Here is a 5,465-nt window from a genome sequence, read left to right on the forward strand (position 1 = left end):
TTTCCGTAGGTGCTCACGACAGTAGTACGCCAGCAGGAAACCAGCTTCGTCATTTCGGAGATTCTCGTTTCCAGCCGTAGCGCCACACCAACGGGCCGTTTGTCAAAACTGTTTATATCAGTGAATTTCAGCATTTGTGGACCGCATCTTCGCTATAATGACTGCCGATTAGTGTCTCTTTCGCTTACATTCTTTCCTTACTGCTTCTTGCACCCGCAACACCACCAGGAGGCATTTAGCCTCGCAATGGGCAGTGGTCAAAAATGTTTTGGCTCACCAGTGTATCTTCAGCCTTCTGCCACTACAGTTCTCCGAATTGTAGCGTGTAACATGGTGGTGTGTATTGACGGGAAGGTGTCGTCATTGAGTGACTGTAGGAGGATACAAGATGACTTGGACAGGATTTGTGATTGGTATTACCTCTTGAGTCCCGAAGATAAAATAAGTGAGGATAATTGTTTTCAGTGTTACATTCAGGATTACATTATTTGTATTTTTATTTTTTGTACAGTCCAAAATATTTTAGGTACACATATGTGGACTTCTGGTCTTAACTGGTAAATAAATAATACATTGAAAAACAGATTAAAGTTTTTGTTGACGGAGTTTTACAAAACAATTGTTTTTAGTCACACATAAATAAACATTGCACTTCTTTCACAAGGTTCTTGTGCGGGATTTGCAATCTTCAAAACGACATTTAGAAGCATTCTTTGCCTCTACATATTGGGGAAGATGATCAATTTGGTCATATCGAGTTGGCTTCCTTGGCATGGAAACAACCTTTCTTCTTTTGGGTTTATTATCTTCATCTTCTCCTGAGCTGTCAGTGATCTCCTGTTCATCGAAGGTTCTTTCTTTGGAGAGTTGTGAGGCCCCTCTGACATGAGAACCCTTTATCAGTACATTGGCCACATTCAGCCTGAAGTTTATTAGGGACAGTCTGTTACACTTTAGTACTTCTTCTTTTGCACAGGTTCTTTTGTACATAATCCAGCAATTAATAATAGCTAAATCAATAAAATGGTTAAACAGTCTGATTGTCCATTTTCTTGTTCTGGTATTTGACCTGTAGTAGCCATGAATCTGTCACATAGGTCGATACCACCCATGTTACAATTGTAACTCTTCACAATAGCTGGTTGTGGTACCTGAATACTTCTGTTCTACGCCTTTGACCATCGCTTACAAGTAACTTGCGGCTCACTCACAACACAAGATGATATCAAAATGACAGCCGTGTTATCTTTCCATTTAAGTGCACACACCTTTTTGTCTTCCCTCACATATTCATCCCATTCACCTCTGTTTAGATCACAATCAGTTTTGAATTTTGAAGCCACATCAGAAATTCTGTATTTCATTACAGTACCTGTTCGATATATGTTGCTGCTTAAGAGAAGCTCAACTGACTTAATGCCTGCAAAAATCTGTCACTATATATCACATGCTGTCCATTGTTTGGAACTGTCACAGTCAACAGCTTAATTACACTTGCACCTAAACCTATTTCTAATAATTCAGTGTCAGACACTGTTCCTTTGCCAGTATATATTATGAAGTCAAGAACTAAACCATCTGAAGATGCCAAAATAAAGTTTTTCAACCCAAGAGGATTGGGTTTCGATGGCACATAAATTCTCATTGCACATCTGCCAGAGAATGGAATCATCTGCTCGTCAATTAATAGGTACTTAGATCGTGGCAAAGCGAGACACTTATTCCTGAAAACATTAATCACCGGCCTCACTTTCCAAAGTTTGTCACTCCTATCTTGGTCACGTAAATTATTTACAAAATGTAAATGATTCCATAACTTGAAGTATCTGCCCCGAGTCAGAGTATCACTGATGAGAGGCAAAACAAGTAGCCTACTCCAGTACATCTTGGCTTGTGGTAGCTTGAGCGTACCCATTAGAATTTCAATCCCAACAAAGGAAAGAATTTCGTTCATATTTGTGTTCAAATTCTTACTATTCCTTTGCACATGATATAGATTTGTCTGTTCTGCAACAACATTCCAAAAATTCTTATCATAATATTTGAAAAAGTATTCAGCAGGATCCCTTAACACACCATCCGTCATATCTGCGAAATTACTCGTATCTTCACCTGGTTCCTTGTTTTCAATTTTTGAGCACTTCCATTTTAACTTACATTTAGGTCCACTGTCCTGCGACGAACCAGGCGTGGGGTCTTCTACTTCGATGTCTGATTGTTCAGTAGTGACTGTAGATTCAGGGACAGCCTCCTCATCTGACAACTGTTGACTCTCATCATCTTAAAGTGAACTGAAGTCACTCTCCTCCAGCATCCGAAGTACGTATTCATTGTTGATTACTGAAAATAATGCCATAAATTAATTTTTGATGTTTAAATAATCGATATCGTAAACGTTATATAACATTTTGCCACAACAATTGGATAATTATGAGGATTTCTTAACACAATACCATAACAACTAAACCTTCACAATGAATAAGGTAAGTAGGAAAACTTTGAGGTTGAGACCTGAAGTACACATACGTGTAATTCGACTTTCGATGTCCGCTGTATTCACAATAAGAGATAATTTGAAAAAAACATATATCAATCACATTTGTGACTATTTTTACATATGTAAAGCAAAAAATAAAGTAAAGTTAACGTATAGAATAAGGTATTATTTCGAATTACCTTCAGAGCGTGTGCCGTGTGTAGCCACTTCGCCGACCCGTATCTTCAAAACATCACAGACGGCACTGCAAGCAGATTGTGGTGCGATCTGGTGGCATAGACTGAAACCACGAAGCTTCCACAAACGTGTACTAGAGGTATTTAGTCGACAGAAACTGTTCATAAGCTTTACGAAATAAAACCGCGAAGTCCACGCATGTGGACCCACGGACTGAGGAAGGTAAAGAATGGCAGGTAACTCTAAATATAGATAAATGTAAATTAATGCAGATGAACAGGAAAAAGAATGTTAGAATACTCCATTAGTAGTGTAGCGCTTGACACAGTAAATCGATTAAATATTTGGGCGTAACATTTCAGAGCGATATGAAGTGGGACAAGCATGTAATGGCAGTTGTGTGGAAGGCGGATAGTCGGCTTCGGTTCATTGGTAGAATTTTGGGAAGATGTGGTTCATCTGTAAAGGAGACGGCTCACAAAACACTAATATGACCTATTCTTGAGTACTGCTCGAGCGTTTGGGATCCTTATCAGGTAGGATTGAGGGAGGACATAGAAGCAATTCAGAGGCGGGCTGCTAGATTTGTTACTGGTAGGTTTGATCATCACGCGAGTGTTACGGAAATGCTTCAGGAACTCGGGTGGGAGTCTCTGGAGGAAAGGAGACGTTCTTTTGTGAATCGCTACTAAGAAAATTTAGAGAATCAGCATTTGAGGCTGACTGAGGTACAGTTTTACTGCCGCAAACTTATATTTCGCGGAAAGATTACAAAGATAAGATAAGAGAGATTAGGGCTCGTACAGAGGCATGTTGTTGTTGTTGTTGTGGTCTTCAGTCCTGAGACTGGTTTGATGCAGCTCTCCATGCTACTCTATCCTGTGCAAGCTTCTTCTTTTCCCAGTACCTACTACAACCTACATCCTTCTGAATCTGCTTAGTGTATTCATCTCTTGGTCTCCCCCTACGATTTTTACCCTCCACGCTGCCCTCCAATACTAAATTGGTGATCCCTTGATGCCTCAGAACATGTCCTACCAACCGATCCCTTCTTCTGGTCAAGTTGTGCCACAAACTCCTCTTCTCCCCAATCCTATTCAGTACCTCCTCATTAGTTATGTGATCTACCCATCTAAACTTCAGCATTCTTCTGTAGCACCACATTTCGAAAGCTTCTATTCTCTTCTTGTCCAAACTATTTACCGTCCATGTTTCACTTCCATACATGGCTACACTCCATACAAATACTTTCAGAAATGACTTCCTGACACTTAAATCTATACTCGATGTTAACAAATTTCTCTTCTTCAGAAACGCTTTCCTTGTCATTGCCAGTCTACATTTTATATCCTCTCTACTTCGACAATCATCAATTATTTTGCTCCCCAAATAGCAAAACTCCTTTACTACTTTAAGTGTCTCATTTCCTAATCTAATACCCTCAACATCACCCGACTTAATTCGACTACATTCCATTATCCTCGTTTTGCTTTTGTTGATGTTCATCTTATATCCTCCCTTCAAGACACCATCCATTCCGTTCAACTGCTCTTCCAAGTCCTTTGCTGTCTCTTACAGAATTACAATGTCATCGGCGAACCTCAAAGTTTTTATTTCTTCTCCATGGATTTTAATACCTACTCCGAATTTTTCTTTTGTATAGGCATATAGGCAGTCATTTTTCCCTCGTTCTGTTTGGGAGTGGAACAGGGAGAGAAGATGTTAGTTGTGGTACGAGGTACCCTCCGCCACGCATCATATGGTGGACTGCGGAGTATGTATGTAGATGTAGATGTACCTGTATCGGTACGTGAGATACAGTGTGCTGCAGTCAAGTTAAGAATTCGAAGAGCTCGTCGATACATTGAGCCTCCCACAGCATGACAATTTGAGACCACACACGAGAGCTGGGACATCTGTAACGGTCCGGCGCCTTGGATTCACTGACAGCGATCATCCTGCATACAGTCTCGACTTTGTCCCAACCGATTTTCACCTGTTTCCATAATACCTTCGAGTACATCACTTTGGTAGTGATGATGCGGTGCAAGCAGAGGTGAGGTTGTGAATCCGCCAGCAGAGTCAAACATTCTACAGTGACGCTGTCAACAAACTGGTCTTTCGTCGGCAGGGTAACTATGCCGAAAATTTATACGTACATTCGAAGAGTTCCCCCCGCCCCCCCCCCAATGAACCGTGGACCTTGCCGTTGGTGGGGAGGCTTGCGTGCCTCAGCGATACAGATGGCCGTACCGTAGGTGCAACCACAACGGAGGGGTATCTGTTGAGAGGCCAGACAAACGTGTGGTTCCTGAAGAGGAGCAGCAGCCTTTTCAGTAGTTGCAGGAGCAACAGTCTGGATGATTGACTGATCTGGCATTGTAACACAAACCAAAACGGCCTTGCTGTGCTGGTACTGCGAACGGCTGAAAGCAAGGGGAAACTACAGCCGTAATTTTTCCCGAGGGCATGCAGCTTTACTGTATGGCTAAATTATGATGGCGTCCTCTTGGTTAAAATATTCAAAAACGGTTCAAATGGCTCTGAGCACTGTGGGACTTAACATCTGTGGTCATCAGTCCCCTAGAACTTAGAACTACTTAAACCTAACTAATCTAAGGACATCACACACATCCATGCCCGAGGCGGGATTCGAACCTGCGACCGTAGCGGTCACGCGGTTCCAGACTGAAGCGCCTAGAACCGCACGGCCACACCGGCCGGCAGGTAAAATATTCCGGAGGTAAAATAGTCCCCCATTCGGATCTCCGTGCGGGGACTACTCAAGAGG

At 41.8% G+C, this 5,465-nt stretch overlaps 1 long non-coding RNA gene across 1 annotated transcript; it reads right to left on the reverse strand.

The window, feature by feature from the left end:
• Positions 1 to 579: 579 nt before the first annotated feature.
• LOC126456939 (uncharacterized) lies at positions 580 to 4,342 on the reverse strand. The gene is made up of 2 exons (XR_007585415.1): positions 2,677 to 4,342; positions 580 to 2,340 (listed from the first exon to the last, which is right to left on the reverse strand). It is a non-coding gene; the product is annotated as an uncharacterized LOC126456939 (long non-coding RNA).
• Positions 4,343 to 5,465: the final 1,123 nt, after the last annotated feature.

This window comes from Schistocerca serialis, chromosome 2 (assembly GCF_023864345.2).
Source record: "Schistocerca serialis cubense isolate TAMUIC-IGC-003099 chromosome 2, iqSchSeri2.2, whole genome shotgun sequence".
Lineage (NCBI taxonomy): Eukaryota > Metazoa > Arthropoda > Insecta > Orthoptera > Acrididae > Schistocerca > Schistocerca serialis.